General features: G+C 44.5%; 1 pseudogene; it reads left to right on the top strand.

The window, feature by feature from the left end:
* The first annotated feature begins 5,433 nt into the window (after positions 1-5,433).
* On the top strand, positions 5,434-7,228 carry LOC130850886 (mitochondrial nicotinamide adenine dinucleotide transporter SLC25A51-like; annotated as a pseudogene).
* Positions 7,229-19,747: the final 12,519 nt, after the last annotated feature.

Here is a 19,747-nt window from a genome sequence, read left to right on the forward strand (position 1 = left end):
CCGTTCAGAATGCAATCCAGTGCTACCGTGTCACCTATGACAAGAAAAAATGAGCTACTACCCAGACATCACTGGATCATTTTTTCAGGAGGGTAGATAGACTTGAAACCAGCAAGGAACCAGAACCTGTGCCATCAGCATCAGGCATGAGTGAAGTTTTCTGCCGGTGCCTGTTTTTCTGCAGAGGAGGTAAAGTCATTTGTTGAATGTGAAGGGGCAGGTTGCAGGGCTGTAATGTTGAGGAGGTGGAGAAGGTTTGGAAAAGCCCTTGTGAAGAACAGTAGAGTAACCCTGTTGGGGAATGTGGACAGGAGTCAGGCCAGTACTGGAGACCCAGACAAAGGCGGAGGCTGTTCCTAGTTGAACTGTGCTCCCCCAAAAGTATGTTGAAATCCTAACCCCTGGTACCGCTGTATGAAATTAGCAGGTTCTGGGATTACCCAGAGCATCTTCTGTTCACACAAGTCTTGTCCTTTACCACCTGGGTTAAACTCTCATTGGGGTAGTCAGAATACCGGGGAGTAGTCTCCTGGGCTAGGCTGAGTCCTCCAAGACTCAGACACCAAGACGGGATTAAGTGTGCAGGGATTTTAGGGGAAACACCTATGTGAAAGGAAAGTGGGAGGGAGGCTGGGAGAACCACCAGACCACGATTCAAGTCTGACCCTGAGGGAAGGAGAGAGGGGGCGACAGTTGGGTGAAGCATCCTAGCCTGCCACGTAGTCTAAGGAAGGTTCAGCAAGGCCACTGGGAGCTCTGGAACCAAAACTGACAATACAGGAGTCCCCTGTACTTCAAGGAACCAGCTGCCTTAGTGCATCAGCTACACTCAGTCACTGGCAGGCATCAGCCTGTAGGGGGCGTGCTTTGGCACAAACTCTGTCATGGATTCCAAAGAGCAGCAGCTGCGGTAGGAGGTCTGTGAGGTGTATTCTTGTGTATTCTTGCCACACCTCCCATCAGATCACCATATAACCCAGGTTTTTCTTGTCCTTTCCGGATCCTCTGAGTTCTGGCTAATGGAACATGACTAAAACTTGCTGTACACCACTTCCTGGCCTGGCTTATGAGAACCCCTGTGTGCCGTCCTCTGCACTCTTCCCTTTTCTGTTGATAGGATCCTGATGGCCATTGTTGAAGACAGCAGAGCCTGGTCCCTGAGTGACTATGTGGAACAGAGCCCCTCGCCCCACCCCTTTCTGATAAGCCCTATGAACTGTTGACACAAGTGAAAAGTAAGTTTGCATTGAGTTTGAGCTATGATACCTTCTGGCCTAATTGAGCAGTAAGCTTGTCCTAACTCCTGTGCTACCACTGGGCCACGTGTGAGAAAGATGGTCAGGGTATCTGGGACACAGGAGAAGGAGGGAGAGGGTAGAAAGAGGATCTGATTTACAAAAGTTCTGTCTGTATATGACCTCTTAGGAGTATGGAGTTAGGCTATGCTGGGATCACTCACACAGGCTGATGGGGAATCATCCAGAGTGAGTGGACCAACTGATGGTCCTGGTTCTCTTCCCTGGGTCAGTGTCTGTCTAGCTTTCTGATGCCTCTGCTTGAAGTTAGGTGTCCCCCCTTCTTTGCCCTCTCCTTCTCTGGCCATTTGTCCTCCGTGCTCAGCTGTGTGCAGACTTCCCCGGAGCCCTACCCTGGCTTTCTTCCAGCCCATGCCTCCAGGATCCTAAGTGCTGCTTCCCAGACCTTGGTGTGGAAGAGAGGCGGCACATGTCTGGTCTCTGTGTGGCCTTACACAAGGCCTTTCCCCTCTCTGGCCTCAATCTCCCCCGCTGAGAAATGGGGGAACTGGCCCTGCTGACCTCTGGCCCCTGACTGTTTTTACTATAGGTATGTGAACTTGTGACTTAGGGAGACAAATCCCTAAGAAATGGAAGGACAGCAGATTTCCCTCTGTCCAGCAGAGGGGAGCATCTCCCCACAAACCAGCAGCTAAGCAGCGCAAGTGCTTGACAGGCCTGTGCAGGCCCAGCCTTCTGGGGCCTTCATGCAGAAGTAGCCTCTGAGCCAGGGTTCCAAGCACCAGAGACCCTGGCCCCAGAGAGGGACCGCAGGGAAGCCCTGGAGCCCCTTCACAGCCCTTCCCTAAGGCATCCTAACCCTCTACACCTGTCTTGCAGAGAGAGGGTGGGTCAGACACTAAGTATCAGTGGGGCTCTGGCTTTGCCAGTTAGGTGGGGAGGAGGAAGCTTATGAATCTGGGAAGACAAGACAGCAAAACCAGACAAACAAAAGGCTCATCAAAGCTAGCTGCTACCTCTGGGTTGACACGTCTCCAGCTGGACAGGACCTCAGACTCCCAGTTATGGTTTGAATTGTGTCCCTCAAAAAGATAAGCTCATTGGGATTGCCATATATACATTACTAATAAGAAAAAAAATCAAATTGTACACTTTAAATATATGCAGTTATTGTGTCAATTGTATCTCAATAAAAGTTCTTAAAGAGGTGGAGAAAAAAAAGATAAGTTCACCTTAGAATGTGACCTCGTTTGGAAATAGAAGTGCAGATGTAACTCATTAAGTTAAGATGTGTTCATACTGGAGTAAGGTGAACCCTTAATCCAATATGACTGGTGTCCTTGTAAGAAGAGGGAAACACAGGGGGAAGCTGGCCATGTGGAGATGGAGACAGAGATTGGAGTCATGCTACCAGAAACGAAGGAACACCTGAGGCTGCTCGAAGCTGGAAGGATCCTTCCTCAGAAGCTTCAGAGGGAGCACTGCCCTGCCAACACTTTGATTTGGGACTTCTAGCCTCCAGAACTGTGAGATGATAAATTTCTGTGAAGCCACCCAGTTTGGGGTCCTTGATTATGGCAGCCCCAGCAAACTGATACACTCCACCCCTGACCTTCCTGGGCAGGGGCTGTGTGTCCACTCAGTCCCACCTCTGCAGCAGACTTTGTTCCATATTCACAGTGCTTGTTGTTGCTGCTGTTGGTTTTAATTTTGAATTTGTGTGCCTTTAGCTGGACCCCTCCTACAAGTGCTTCACCTGGCACCTGTGGGCATTTAAGCTGTGGTCCCTATTCCACACATCCCTGGTATCTGGAAGGAGGAACCTCTCAGCTGCCCTCCAAACCCCTCTCAGCATAGGCTGTTCATTCCCTCCCCAGGCTTCCCATCCACACGGGGCAACTCTGACCCAGAGAAGGTTTGTATGTTGCAAAATCTTCCTCCCTACAGCTTCGGCCCACAAGTCCTTGGTCTGTACTGGGGCCACTCAGAACCCACTGCTCCCTCTGCTTTTAGACATTTACCCACAGGAGCCTCATCCCCTTAAAAATTGTCTGGTCCCAGGTCCCTCAGAACGTCCTCATTGCTGTGGTTTCCTGATGGTCACCTTACCTGGACAAGCTCCAGTTGTTAAACTTCTCTTTGTGGATAGAGACCAAGACTAGATACAGTACACCTAGTACATGTTCTAACCAGAGTCAAGAGGGCAGGAGCATCACCTGCCTTGTTCTGAACTCAGTACCTTTGATGATGCACCTGAGACCATCTGAAAGGCTGTGACCATTGTGACTCCAGGGGAGAGATGAGAGATGGTGGGTTCTTTGGTCGCTGAGAACACTTCTGCAGGTACAGGAGTGTGGTGTGAGGATGAGAAACTGCCTGCTGGAGGAAAAAAGTGGCATCCATCTGGGTGCTCAAGAAGAATTCTTTTTTTTAGTGAAGTACAGTTGATTTACAAGATTATGTTAGTTTCAGGTATACAGCACAGTGATGCAGTTGTATATATATATATATATTTCAGATTCTTTTCCGTTATAAGTTTATAAGATACTGAATATAGTTCCCTGTGCTATACTGTAAATCCTTGTTGTTTATTTTATATATAGTAGCGCATATATGTTAATCCCAAACTCCTAATTTATCCCTCCCCTCACGTTTCCCCTTTGGTAATCATGTTTGTTTTCTGTGTCTGTGAGTCTGTTTCTGTTTTGTCAGTAAATTCATTCGTATTATTGTTTAGATTCCATATATAAGTGGATATCATATAATCTTGTCTTTGACTTACTTCACTTAGTATGATATTCTCTAGGTCCATCTATGTTATTGCAAATGGCAATATTTCATTCTTTTTTATGGCTTAGTAATATTCCATTGTGTGTGTGTGTGTGTGTGTGTGTGTGTGTGTGTACACACTATATATATATACTGCCTCTTCTTTATCCATTCATCAAGACAGAATTCTTGATTCTGAACTTGACATCTTTTTCTCCTTTGCCCACCAAATATAGTTCTTGCTTATTTTATCTCCAAACCTCTCTAAAATGTGTTTCTCCTTTCCCCACTGCCTCCATCATTCCTTATCTGCATCCCTGCAACAAGTGCTATCTTCAAACTGGCTCCTTATAGCCCTTTCTCCTTGCTACACTTACAGTGAGCTTCCCACTTGGGAAATATGGTCATGGGACCTATACATACACACGTAAAACCTTCCCATGCCTCCCCATATCCTTGGGGTTAAAGTCCAGTCTCACCATAGCCTACCTTGCAGCCTCACTCTAGCCAGTCCTCCCTTGCACTCTATGATCCAGCCTTACTACCCTGCAGGAGGTGGTCTTTCACCTTTGGCCCCTGCACATACTCGTATCTCTACCTGGAACATTGTCTTTCATCTCCACTGCCCCCTCACCTGCATCATGTCCCTAATCTCCTTAGTCTTTCCCACCTGGCTTGTGCTTTATACCAGGAGGGTTCTTGGATACAAACAAGATCCCATTCAGGCTAGCCCGAACGACAGGACACCTACTGGAGGGACATTAAGAAGTCTCACAGAGTCAGTGGGAGCCTGGGGGCTAGGCTCAAGAATGCTCAGGCCTGAGAGGGGTCTGAATGGTTAAGAAGCAGAGTATTATCTAGGAATTGTTTCTGGCTGCAAGTAACAAAGACATGAAAAACAGGCATGACAACACAGTGCTCTATTTTCCTCTCATCTAAAAAGAAAGCCCAAAGGTGACAAGTCCAGGGAAGGTGCAAGGCTTAAGGATGTTGGGACTGAGTTCTCTAAGCTCCTCTTGGCTTTTCCAGGGCTAGTTCAAGATGACTAGTAAAGTGCCAATCACTAGGCTCACCTCTCAGGCAAGAAGGATGAGGAAGAGGAGTCAGGACATGGGCAAGTGTAGCTGCCTGCTTCTTCAGGAGTCCTCCCCACTCAACAACTTCTGCTGACATCCCGTTGACCGGCACTGGGTCATACAGTGTGATGTTTAATTTTATGTGTCACCTTGGCTAGGCCACTGTGTCCAGATATTTGTTCAAACACATCTGGATGTGGCTATGAAGCAATTTTTTAGATGAGATTAACATCTAAATCAGTAGACTGAGTAAAGTAAATTTCCACCATGGGGGTGGGCCTCATCCGATCAGCTGAAGAAGGCCTTTAGGAAAAGAATGAGGTCCTCGGAGGATCTGGCCCACAGGCTATAGTTTGGAAGCCCCTCTCTTAGGGTAGCAGCGGGCCAGGAGGTAGAAAGGACAGTGCAGGGGAAGAGAAAAAACTGGCATGAGAGCTAAGGAAATATTGGCAAAAGAGGAGCCCTTTAAATCTGCCAAAGATCCACCACCCTCCCCTCCCCCTTACCACAGACCAGGGGAATGGACACTTGGAGAGAGGAAATCCAGTTATCAAAGTTGACTCCAGAAGAGAGAACCTAACAGACCAGTAACAATGGAAAAAATGGAGAAAATTATCAAACATCCATCCCCCAAAACACCAGGCCCAGATGGTGTTTCAGGTGAATTCTTTTAAACTTCAAGGAAAAGATAATTGTGATAAGATTTAAATTGTTCACCAGCTTAAAGAAGGAAAAATGACATTTCTTTTATAAAGCCAATGAAACCTTGACACCTGAACTTAATAATACTGAAATTGGAAACTTGATTTAAAAAAATCCTTTGCGAAGAAAGATCTTAAGCAACATAATGGATTCAGAAGCTCATGAAAAGAGGCCACCAATCCTAACATCTTCAAAGCAAGAAATATCACCTCATAGTGCAAGTGTTAGTGAAATGAAGCATTACTTGTGTGGTTGCTGTGCAGCTTTCAACAATATAGCAATCACATTTCCCATTCAGAAGGTCCTCTTTCGGCAACAGCTGTGTGGACTCAAAACCCGGGATGCAGTACTTCAGTTGAGGAGGGATGGATTTCGAAACTTGTATTATGGAATCCTTCCCCATTAATGCAGAAGACAACTACACTGGCACTTATGTTTGGTCTGTATGAGGATTTATCTTGCCTTCTCCGTAAGCATATCAGTACCCCAGAGTTTGCAACCCGTAGCATGGCCACAGTACTTGCAGGGACAACAGAAGCAATTTTCACTCCATTGGAAAGAGTTCAAACATTTCTTCAAGACCACAAGCATCATGACAAATTTACAAACACGTATCAGGCTTTCAAGGCACTGAGATGCCATGGAATTAGAGAGTATTATTGAGACTTGGTGCCCATTATTTTTGGTAATGGATTCAGCAATGTCCTTTTTTTTGGCCTCCAAGATCCCATCAAGGAGCACCTGCCAACGGCAACGATTCACAGTGCTCATTTGGTCAATGATTTTTATCTGCGAAGGCCTGTTGGGTATATTGTTTTTCCGGTTACTGTTGTAAAAACTCGCATGCAGTCTCAGATTGGTGGGGAATTTCAGTCTTCCCTTAGGTTTTCCAAAAAATCTGGCTAGAACGGGACAGGAAACTGACAAATCTTTTCAGAGGTGCCCATCTGAATTACCTTCGGTCCCTCATCTCTTGGGGCATAATTAACGCGACTTATGAGTTCCTGTTAAAGATTATATGAAAGAAATCAGTTAAGTGCCATTTATCAACTGAATAGACCTAAGAAGAATGCAGTTTGGCCTTGTTTCTAATTGGCCAAATACAAGTTGGTCTCATAAGTCCAGGGCACAATGAATTATGGGCAAAGCTGTTTTCTTTAAGCACCAACAAATTCAGAATAAAAGGTTTCAGCAGGAAAATTAACTTTTTTTTCATTTTTTTTTGGGGGGGGGTCCGTTTGGTTTTTTTAATCAGTATCGGAGAACTTTAGGCTAATTGCCTGGTTAATAGCTGTCTATCTGATGGCTTTTGACAAGGAAACTAACAGCCAAGATATGATTCTTTTTCCCAAAAGTCTTCTGTATTGAAACATACGTGGCCATGACCAGCCAGAGAAAAGGCTCTTAGGGTCCCATGAATTCTCAGGCTTCTATTACTCCATTTCTTGCTTCTCTGCTCTTAGGAATTGCAAAGGGTAGTTTTTGTTAACTTAAACCTATACATGGTAGGACAACGGAGCAGAACAGAGAAGAAAAAGTTTATCATGTGTAGACTTTTCATGATAAATTACTTGTATTTATTTTGAAGCTAAGCACCTGTTGGGAGGGTCATTATCTGAATTATTTCTTTTTAGATGTGGTAGACTCAAGCAACTAATGACGTCTCCCATTTTGCTTTCTAGGGTTGAAAGTTTTCTCTGTAGCTCTGAATGTGACCTTAAACCGTTTCAAAATAGTTTTATATTAACTTCAGTTACTTCATTGTGAAAAGATGTGGAGACAAATTTTGTTAATGGTGTTTCATCCCATTAAGAAGTTTCAAATTACAGGTATCCCCCACTTTTCCACAGTTACCTTTATGCCACTTCACTTTTACAAAAGACCTGCATTAGCACCTGTTTTCACTAACGGAAAGAAATCCAAAGATGATTTTTGCTTCTACGAAGAAAGGTGATTGCTTCTTCACTCTATGCCGTTTCGGCTTACAAAAGTTTCCACAGGAATGCGGGGGGGTGGGGGGGGACCTGTAATTGCATTACAGATCCAGCTCTTCAGCTCAGCTTCTTTGAATTGTTGTTGCCAATTTAGTGAAGAGCTTTGGAGTTTTGGATTTTTTTCCTTTGAGTAGTAATTTGTCATATTCAAGTATCCTGTTCTCTTGAAACTCCCTTTAAAAAAACAATAAAAATGCTTCCATAAAATTTTATTTTGGAAGTCTGTTAATAGGACCTCAGATTTTTTTTTTCTGGTTTCAAAGTGTTCTGGGGAAGGGGAAAAAAAAAACTCAGGATAGCTTTCACCCCACAGTGTTAAGCTGTCTTTTTTATTTTATCATTTAAACATTAAGACAGTTTGAGAGGATAAGACCTAAATAAAGATATTCAAAGGGTTGGTTTTAAATTCCAGCAGTTGGTGGTAGCTGGATAGCATATTTATCCCTTACCTAACAGACGAAAACTTACTTGTCAAAGGAATCAGATTTTAAAATATTTTTTCCAGACAAATAAGGCAAAGTGACTCATACACCAATTGAATTAACTGATAAAACATACAAGACATCCTAGAAAAGTGGTTTATCAATCTTTTAAAAATCCACATATGTAAGTGTTATGTAGTTAAGATTGCTTTCCAGCATCTGACATGGGGTGAAGCACATAGGTTTTATTACCAGTCTTTCATCATTCTGGGTAATTGCATATGAATATGTGCACATGCTGACCAAAATGAAATCAGGATCTCAATTGGTAGTTCACTCAGTTTCTGGACAGATAGTCTGAAAAAGCTGTTTACCTCTCAATGCAGGGTGGCTGGTCAAATGACAGGAACATACTCCTTCTGGCTGTGAGGCATTAGGAAGCATTGTCAAGCATTTGCCTGGTGGTAATGAAGTTCACTAGCTTTACAAAGGCTCTGTTTGACAGCGTTGTGCTGGAAATGGCAGTTTATTCTAGAAAACAAGGTGCAGATGTAAGTATTTGAGAAAACAAGAATTTGACACCAAATAAATGAGAGGAGCATCCTTTGGCTTATGGAGTCTGGATTTGAAGTGGGTTGAGTTTCAGGAATGAGTGGCAAAGGCACTGTAGTGCCTGACCCCCTAACTCATGTGTCCCGCACCCCTGGGCACATCTGGGTGCTCAGCATGTGGCGGGTGAGTTAGCCTGGGGTCACGTCCTGGCCCTGGGAGTGGACTCCACTGGCCTTCGGTTCCACGGGGCTTCCTTTTGCCTATACACTCCATGTAGGTGATAGAAATCTAAATTCTAAAGCACTTTTGTGAAATACAAGTGAAGTGAGAATTTGGAGGAGGATGCTTTGGTTTCTGCTATCTCAAACATGTGGCATTTAAAAACAATTTTTCAAATGGTTTTAACTCATTATATTTTTCTATTTCTTTGTCACTTTTTACAGCTTTTGAAGACCAAACTGCAAATACATTACCAGGGATGGTTTTGTGTTGTCCTATATTTTCTTAAATTTGACAAAAAACTCAACAGAACTTGTGGTAGCCAACAGCTTTGTCTGAAATTTAAAAGAAGTCAAAATGTGTTATTAGTAAGTAAGAGATTCTAACTATTGTTTTTGCCTTCGCTGTGAACTAGTATGGTAATAATTTTGAAGAGGTAAACCTGATCGAATAACTTTATCTGAAAAGCTTTAAAAGTGGCCTTTCTGTTACATGTGTGGCACAGATGGCTGGGGAGCACAGGGCACTTCTGGTCTTGCCTCCTATACTTCATTCTGATGCCACCAGAAATATGTTATGGATTCTGTATTTAACACCCTTAGAGTGCTGTGAGCCCTCAGGACTGCGCTACAGAGTAAACACAGCCTCTATATGGTGGCACATGTGTGTGTCATTGTTTCACTTGTGGTTGGAGACAAAGTTGATGCTTTTGTCTTAGTAGTCAGCATTCATCTTACATTATGGTTGGTTATATAATCACCTGCTATATATTATGAACTGTGCAATGAGACCGAATTGTGTCTATATAATCATTTTCGGAGACCTGAAGTTCCCTAGCTTGATTACAGTGGTGATACCCAGTTATAAGGCTGTACAAACCTTAGTAAGAGGATAATGGGTGGTACTGGAGTCATGTTGACCAACACTGTTCAGTGCAGATGAAGGACTATCGGTGAGGGTTATGCAGTCAAGGTGAAGGCGAGGCGGGAGATCACATTTAAAGAAGGGGTAAGCACTCAGACCTGATGTCTTTAAAAATAGTTTATGTTTTCTCACGTGCTTATAAATGCGTATCAAAGACTTGAATAGACATTCTCCTTAAATTTGAGGATTTTTAGTTTTTAATGCTGTCTTTTTGACTAATATTGAATATTTGCTTGCCTGAATGGCTCCCAAATTGTGGAGGAGTCTACGTTTCCTTTTTTAAAGTTTCATTATTAAAAGTGGTTAAACACAAAGTTGTTTTTCTTTGATATTTTGAGTTTTGTAACGATATGAGTTTAAATGAAATCTGTCAAATGTTTCAGAGTTAACGTGCTTCTTTTGGTATTTCTGTTTGGAATAAAGTTTTTTTTTAAGCCCTCCCCCCCCAAAAAAAAAATCTGCCAAGGACAGAAAGAAGGCAGTTCTTTGTTGGTACAGTTTACCTGCCTGGGAGGAAAAAGCAGAAAGGTATAGCTGTATAGCTGGAAAAGTGTCTCGGCCGTCTCAGGGTTAGCACGGCATCCAGCCTGCTGAATTCTGCAGATCCTGCTGGCCAGATGCCCAAATGCAGTCAGCTCACTGTGATTTGCTCCTTTTGAAAACAGCAGGTGGAGAAATCTCTCTCTCAGCACCATAGCAACCAGATTGCATTCTCCGCTCACAGGAGGGTCATGAGCGCGCCCCTGCAGACATGGATCCATTTGTGTGCGCTGAGCTCCTTTCAGGGCCAGGCCCTGTGCTGAGCGCTTGGAACACCAAGATGTATAAACCCAAGTGCCTGCTTTAAAAGAGTCCACAGGCTGGAGAAGGAGCCAAACCTGCATGATAAGTGGTTGACCGAGGAAAGAGCACTCCAAGGGCTGCGGGAATGGCTCCTCCTCTTTGGGATCAAGAAGCTGACCTGCTGTGCCTCTCTGAAGAGCTGAGATGGAGCTGGATCTGGGAGAATCAGGCAGACTTGGTCAAGAGCATAAGCTGGGGAAGCCTGAGAGCTGTAGCACCTTTGAGGAACAGCGAGCATAGCCTGAGCCCAGGGCCCTCGAGGGCCCCAGAGACGCACAGGGAGAGGCCCACGGTGCTCAACCAGAGCGCTCTGCCCTCGCTGCTCTCGCTGGGGTCCATCGTCAGCTAACGCCCAATCCAGGGGCCATTCTCCAGCCCATTTTTTAACCCCGTAGCCTTCCCTCTCTCTCTCTTTTTTTTTTTTTTGGCTGTGCTGTGCAGCTTGTGGGATCTCAGTTCTCCAAGCAGGGATCAAACCCAGGCCCGTGGTAGTGAACCCGAGTCCTATCCACCGGACCACCCCCTCCCTTCTCTTAAAAGAGCCTGTCTTGATATCACAATGATCACAAGAGCAGGATACCACCAGCTCCTGATGTTTCCTCAGCTGTCTGGCTGCCCTTTCTCACTCTTCTTATTGACCCCCTCACTTCCTTAAATGCTAACCTTCTTCTCCAGCTATACCACTGCTAGGTAGATCAGGAACCTCTTCATTTCTCATTTGCATCTCTAGTTCTCTTTGCATGTTGGTCTCAGTTTCTCCTACCACAAGATAAGCCCCCTGTACATGTCTGGGAATGTGGCAGCAAGAACTCCAGAGAAGCAATCCTATGGGGATTCCCATATTCACCCATCCATCCTGGGGAAGGATTCTTTTATTTATTATTTATTTATTTATTTATTTATTTATTTATTTTATTGGCTGTGTTAGGTCTTTGTTGCTGCACACAGGCTTTCTCTAGTTGCAGCGAGCAGGGGCTACTCTTCATTGTGGTGCGTGGGCTTCTCATTGCGGTGGCCTCTCTTGTTGCAGAGCATGGGCTCTAGGTGCGTGGGCTTCAGTAGTTGCAGCACATGGGCTCAATAGGTGTGGCTCACGGGCTCTAGAGTGCAGGCTCAATAGTTGTGGTGCATGGGCTTAGTTGCTCCGCGGCATGTGGGATCTTCCTGGGGCAGGGCTCAAACCCATGTCCCCTGCATTGGCAGGCGGATTCTTACCCACTGCGCCACCTATGAAGTCCCATCCTGGGGAAGGATTCTGATTGGCATTGGTTGGATCGTGTTCCTGCCCTGGAACTCATCTCCATCACTAGAGTGAAGGTGCAGTGTGATTTATGATGGGGCAAATAAGGTTCCAGGATTGACCCCATGGAAGTCACACTGAGTGAGAGAAAGGCAGTTCCCAAAGGCAGGTGTGCTGGTCAGGGTCCCAGTCAGGAGACAGGAACTACACCATGTGAACAAGGAAAGTTAATTATGAATAATTATTAACTGATAACAGAGGGTTAACCACTAAGGGGTAAAGAGAACTCTGAAGAATAGAGAGATAAACGGATAAACAAAATGTGGTTTATACACACAATGGAATATTATTCTGCCAAAGAAAGGGAGGAAATTCTGACACGTGCACCAACATGGACGAACCCTGAAAACATTTTGTTAAGTCAAATAAGCCAGACTCAAAAGGACAAATATCACATGGTTCCATTTATATGAAGCAAAGTCATGGAGACAGAAAGTAGAGTAGAGGTCACCAGGTGCTGATGGAGGGGGAATGGGGAGTTACTGCTTAATGGATACAGAGTTTCAGTTTGGGGTGATGGAAAGGTCTGGAAATAAGTAATGGTGATGGTTAATCCAACATTGTGAATGTACGTAATGACACAGAGTTTACCATTTTAACCATTTTAAGTGTACAATTCAATTTATGTTCATTTTACCACAACAGAAAAAAAAAATGCAGGAAGAGTGGGTCTAGATAGCAGGCACTGGGTCTAGGACTGAAGGAGTACTCAAGGAAGAAATCACCTTGGAGAAGGTCTTTTCCGGGGCTGAGACTCAGACCCCACTGGAGAGACATTCTGTGGCCCGTTCTCCCTCACATACAAAGATACAGTCCAAAGGGGCACAGGTCACTCCAGTTTGGGATGAGTTGGGTTTGACTTGGGTCACCACTACAGTGGTTTGGATAAGGAACATAAACAGGTCATCAAGTTGTTGCAGCCTTGGTTGCCATCCATGGCATAACAACCACTTGGGCGTCAGAAGAAGCATGCGAATTTTGTATCTGTCAGATAGAGATGGGGTTGTACCCGTCCGGGTGTCTGAGCAGTATGAGGGGGCATTGGGAGGCGGGGCTGCTCTTGGCAGCATCAGGCACAGAAGGATACTTCCGAAGTGGCCGTGCCCACATGAATTTTTCTATTTTCATTGTATTCACTGACCGGAATGACAAACCCCACAGTAGGGCAGATTGTGGTAATAGCTGCAGACTGGTCTCGGCAGACAGTGTGATGGTGCCAGGTCTTGTGGACAAGGAGCCGTTCATTGCACCCCGTCCCAGCCACTCAGCAGCTCCCGTGTCCAAGGCGTGCCCTCCACGAATGCTGAGGTTATTGTTCTTCCTCCACCACTGCAAAATTGGCAAATCCTATTCCATCCATCATTACCTTCATCTTTCCTTTAACCGTCCCCACAACCTGCCCAGACCTTCTGTCTGGAAGGGTCACATACGAGAGGGACAAGGGCCTTTTTACCAAAGTCACAGAGACCCACAAGAGTGCTACCTGGGCTGCTCCCGGAGGAGTCAGCGAGCAGGGCTCTCAACCAAGTAGCTACTATCTTTGTGATCTAGGACCATCTCAAGACAAGAAGAAAATCCAGGTGGCCGAACTGGAATTAAGCTTGGGTCCCCTCAGTCACTTTTTGGTTGAGCTGCCACCAGGAGGATACACGCCAGCCTGCCCTGGTATTGCATCTAGGGGGAGAAAAGGAAGCATCCTGCCCCGGAATGGTCAGGGTAGGATCCCACACTTTCAAAGTAAGCTTATATGGCTCGCCACCTCTTCTGTTCCAATCATTACCCAGGAAGCAAAAAGAGGAGGTGGTCCCTCTCTGGGCATGGCCACATTCAGTGACTATATTAGACTGCTTGAGCTGCAGTAATAAAATACCACAGGCTGTGTGGCTTGAACCACACACATTTACTTTCTCACAATTCTGCAGGCTAGGGGTCCGTGATCAAGGTGCCCCGAACTCGGTTTCAGGGGAAAGCCTCTTCCTGGCTTGTAGCTGGCTCCCTTCTCACTGTGTCCTCACCACGTCTCTTCTGTATGTATACCCACTCCTGTGTCTCTTCCTCTTCTTATAAGGACAGTAGTCCTGTTGGGTCAGGGCCCCAGCCTTATGACCTCGCTTAACCTTAATTACCTCCCTAAAAGCCATATCTCCAAAGACAGTCACACTGGAGAGGTCAGGGCTTCGTCTCAGAAACTGGGGGGCCACAGTTCAGCCCATAACAGTGACCAAAGTACAGAGGAGATGACAGGATAAAGTTAGAAATCTTGGAAAAATTCATTTTTGAGGAGGCTGTTCCAATGCTGGGTGATATCAGATGCCTGTGGATGGGAGGGAGCAGGAGTGGTGCGTGGGATACCTTGACTGTGGGTCCTCTGTTGGGTGGTTGTATGGCTGCTAGCATAACTGACCCCATCTTGGGAACTTACAGTTTCTCCTTTCCTTCTGCTGACCCTACCCAGGGCTGTACTGTGCAGTAAGCCACTTCTCTGTCATCAGGGCTTTGTAATTAATAGATATTGTTTAATAATCATTAGGACCAAGTGGCCTCTATGCTCGGTTAGTCCCCAGACAGTGATGAAAACCTTCGCTGACATATTCCCAGCACCCATAAGACGTTACCCATTCATAAATTTTCTTTTTTTTCAGATCTTTATTGCAGTATAATTGCTTTATATTGGTGTGTTAGTATCTGCTCTACAACAAAGTGAATCATCTGTATGCATACTTATATCCCCATATCCCCTCCTTCTTGAGCTTTACTCCCACCCTCCCTATCGCACCCCTCTAGGTCATCAACAAGCAACAAGTCGATCTCCCTGTGCTATGCAGCAGCTTCCCACTAGCTATCTATTTTACATTTGGTAGTGTATATATGTCAGTGCTACTCTCTCACTTCATCCCAGCTTCCCCTTCTCCCCACACTGTATCCTCAAGTCTGTTCTCTATGTCTGCGTCTTTATTCTTGCCTTGCCACTAGGTCGATCGGTACTGTTTTTTTAGATTCCATATATATGCACTAGCATACAGTATTTGTTTTTCTCTTTCTGACTTTCTTCACTCTGTATGACAGACTCTAGGTCCATCCACCTCACTACAAATAATTCAATTTTGTTCCTTTTTATGGCTGAGTAATATTCCGTTGTATATATGTCCCACATCTTCTTTATCCATTCATCTGCTGATGGACATTTAGTTGCTTCTATGTCCTGGCTATTGTAAAGAGCACTGCAATGAACATTGTGGTACATGTATCTTTTTGAATTATGGTTTTTTCAGTGTATATGCCCAGTAGTGGGATTGCTGGGTCATATGGTGGTTCTATTTTTAGTTTTTTAAGGAACCTCCATACTGTTCTCCATAGTGGCTGTATCAATTTACACTCCCACCAACAGTGCAAGAGGGTTCTCTTTTCTCCACACCCTCTCCAGCATTTATTGTTTCTAGATTTTTGGATGATGGCCATTCTGATGGGTGCAAGGTGATGCCTCATTGTGGTTTTGATTTGCATTTCTCTGATGATTAGTGATGTTGAGCATCTTTTCATGTGTTTGTTGGCCATCTGCATGTCTTCTTTGGAGAAATGTCTATTTAGGTCTTCCACCCACTTTTAGATTGGGTTGTTTGCATTTTTTGATATTGAGCTGCATGAGCTGCTTGTATATTTTGGAGATTAATCCTTTGTCAATTGCTTCATTGGCAAATATTTTCTCCCATTCTGAGGGTTGTCTTTTTGTCTTGTTTATGGTTTCTTTTGCTGTGCAAAAGCTTTTAAGTTTCATGAGGTCCCATTTGTTTATTTTTGTTTTTATTTCCATTACTCTAGGAGGTAGATCAGAAAGGATCTTGCTGTGATTTATGTCATAGAGTGTTCTGCCTATGTTTTCCTCTAAGAGTTTTATAGTGTCTGGCCTTACATTTAGGTCTTTAATCCATTTTGAGTTTATTTTTGTGTATGGTGTTAGGGAGTGTTCTAATTTCATTCTTTTACATGTAGCTGTCCAGTTTTCCCAGCACTATTTATTGAAAAGGCTGTCTTTTCTCCATTGTATATTCTTGCCTCCTCATAAATCCTGACTTAGGAATGCACGTCCTGTTTGCAAGCACCTGCCCCCATGCCCTAGGTTAACTATAGAATTGTCCCCATGGCCCCTCGGTGGTGTGAAGTGCAGCTGCAAATGCTTCCGGATGGTTGTCCACCTGACCCAGGTCCTGCCCTGTGAGGAAGTCACCCTATAATAAACTGATCCATTGAGTATATGGAGCTGCCTGCCTTATTTTTGATCTCACAATGCCTTCTCATTTCAGTGGCATTTTTCATTCCCTCGGTCCTTCCACAGTGGTCTTTGCATTTTCCACTAGGTGGTCTGGAAAGCTGAAAACAAGACACAATTTTGTTTCAAGGACCTTAGGGGCGTGGCCAGTGTCAGTTATGGAAATGCTATATTCCCCGAGTCGGGGAGGAAGAGATGTTCTTCTACCCTTCTAGGTTCTTCTGGCTGGTATAGGAGTTAAACTGACATGAGACTGATTAACTGGAGAAAATCAAACAAACGTTTAATAACACGTATACATGGGAGAACCCCAGGAACACTGAGTAACTCTCCAAAATGAGCAAAACCGTCAGCTTAAATACTATGTTCAGCTTAAGACAAAAGACGATGTTGGGGGTAGTGGTTTGGGGAGGAAGGCAATTGATCTGAAAATGGAAAAGCAGCTGTTTGGTAAACAAATGTTTGCTGGGCCAACAGAGACAATGGGACTCAGGGTGAACTCTAGTCACGAGGCCCTGCTGAGTACCCCCCACCGCACTTGGCCCATAGTTTTGCAGATATCCCTGATGATAGCTCGATTCCAGGAAAAGGGTCTCTGTCTGCATTCTTTCAGGCGGTTCAGGAGATCAAAGTCTTCCTCAATCTTTTGGGCCTTGATTGTTTTCAGCTCAAAATAATCCCCATGGCAAAGAGATATTTTGGGGTGGCCAGCTTTGCTCTGCTACACTAGCGCCTAGAACAGTGCCTGGTACCTCATAGGTGCTTCATGAAGTAATAAACGTCAGGTGTCTGCCTATCTAACTCTTTTAAACTCTTTTATTTCCATTTCATTTTGCTGACTTTGTGTTGTCCCTGCCCTCCGTGTCCTTACAATATTTTCAGCAGTGTTTTTTCTTCCTCAGGCTAATGTCTACTTTCTTTTCTTTTTCCACTTTTTCTCTGAGCTCATGTTTCACCTCCAGCTGTCTCACCATCTTTTCTCTGTACTCTTTCTTCTTAGAGGCGATCATTTCATTAAGCTTTTGAAAATGCCTGGCCATCATTTGGTTACAGCTCTTGTCTGCTCGAAGGCAGTGTTTCTGGTGAGGATTCGGCATTTGCCACTTGCTTTTCCTGTCCCTTTCCCCTGCTTGCAGAGACTCTTTGCTGCTTCCTTTTTGATGACTCATCTTTGAACGAGTGGAGTTTTTCCCAGACCAGCTCTTTGATGAAGCATTATAAGGGAGGGCTCAGGGCAATGTTCCCTGTTAGCTGGAATTTTCCATATGACCCGGGGTTTTAGATGTGAACTTGATAGGCCTTTACTTCTCAGCTCAGGCACGTCAGGGCAAGTTTGGCGACCCAGAGATACTTGGCCTCTGCCAAGGAGATTTGCATGACTTGACTTTCACTTATTTATTCCTTTGTGGCCTAAATGCTAAGAAGACGTTTATATACTAGTGCCTGGGGGCAGAGACAGAGGGTGGAAAGACAGTGTCTGCACCTCAGCCTCACAAGGACTAGGTTAGAGCTGTCTGGAGAAAGGGACTGCAATCAGCAGCAGGCAGAGCTCTTCTGCTTCAGGGGCCAGATGCCCAGGTGAGATGTAGCAGCATGACAGAGAGGGCAAGAGCTTCTCCCCACTCCTGGCAGAATTAGGGGTTCAAGTGCAAGGGCCAGAGGGAACACAGCCCTGCTTTCACATCATGTCAACTGAAGTCTTAGGTTACTGGGGATGGAAATCAGCCTGACCAGCATGTGCGAGCACCCAGATTTCCTTTCTTCTTCTTCCTTCCACATGGTCCTGATGCAGCTGTCAATGACAAGGCCACCATCGCCACATCTTGTCACATCTCACCAGCCCTCACCACCTCTACCTGAGCACTGGACACAAGCCTGGGTCCCATTTTAATACCCAGTTAGGAGTCTAAGTGTTTGTATATCTTAATTGAAGGAGAATATAGTGTAGATCGAGGGGTCAAAGGAAGGACTGAATATCGAGACTCTGCAGAGACAAGGGCGCTATAGAGTTTCTATGTCTCTCAGGGGCCCTGCTGCAGGTGGCTGAGTGGTAATCATCTTTGGAGTCCCCATCAGATTCAAATTCCCTGGAAAGAGAGAGTCTAAGGTTTATTGATAATGTGAGGAAAGAACTAAAATGTATGAGCTGCCAAAGGCTGATGTCATCTATTTTGCTTTTGCTTCTCTAGAAGAAACGCCGGTGGTGCCGGAGCCTGTCCTCTCTAGAGAGAGCCTGACAGTTCCACTCACACAAAGTGAAGGTCAAAGGAACCAGAGGAGAGCAGCAGCCAAGCTTTATTATCAATAACCCTGCACTCTTTACCCTAGGTAAAAGCCAACCACCCTCTTCACCATGGCTTTCAAGTTAAAATATGATACATTTCTCGAAAAGTCTATTTCCTTTTAAAAATCTGTTTGCATAATCTAGGTTACCCTGGCCCTTGTGTCTTTGTTTAGCTACTAAAAAGATTGATCTCAACTCAATGACCCCATCCGTATCCCCTCCTGGTAGGAGTTGTGTGGAGCTCAGGTGAAAGGCTTTCTGAAAACTCACCTGAAACAAACTCAACAGTCTAAGAGGAATTCTGATGGAAAGAATTTGAAGAGGATTCAGTTAAATTTGTAGAAAGATTCAAAATTGGACCTAAGCAAGAAAAGAGAATTCATAGAAAAGGAGTGTTCATTTCTCATGTTCAGTCACACTGAGAAATTAAAATCTGAAGCAATTATCATTGAGATTTTGTTCAGGAAAAGAATACTGACTACCTATTGGGTGTCAAATGATATATTTAATGTTAAAAATACCAAAATAGATAAGACATATAGGCCCAGCCCTCCAGAGCTCATTGAGCAGAGGAGAATTTCAATGTTTCAGTGGAATCATCAGGAACTGGTTATAAAAACAATGCATGCCTAGTGAAAAGAATTTGGAAAACAAAGAAGAAATTAAAAATTGGCTCTGATCCTGCCACCAGAAAAAAACCCCTGTTAATAATATGTATCTTTTTTGGTAAGTATATATGGTTGTAATAAGTGCTAACACTGATCAGTGTATTCCATGTGACAGGGACTATGGTAGATTCTCATTTAATCTGCACATCAAAAAAAAAATCTGCAGTCAGCCCGGTAAAGTGGGTATCATCATCCCCATTTTACAGATGAGGAAACAGAGGTTTTGAGATTAATCTGTTCAAAATCTCATAGTTAGGGATGGGAAGAGGTAGGACTCATTCGAGATCTGTCTTATTCCCAAGCTCTCAACCAGCCCAGGAACTGGAAGGACCCAGCAGTGAAGACTTTATCATTAGAGGGGCAAGGCTATTCTGAATACAGCCCTGTGGCTGCGACTCAGATTTGCTTTCAGGGTACTAACGTCTGATTCCCGTGGAGAAACAGGGACTGAGAAAGCTATATCCTCTAAAA

This window comes from Hippopotamus amphibius, chromosome 4 (genome assembly GCF_030028045.1).
Source record: "Hippopotamus amphibius kiboko isolate mHipAmp2 chromosome 4, mHipAmp2.hap2, whole genome shotgun sequence".
NCBI lineage: Eukaryota > Metazoa > Chordata > Mammalia > Artiodactyla > Hippopotamidae > Hippopotamus > Hippopotamus amphibius.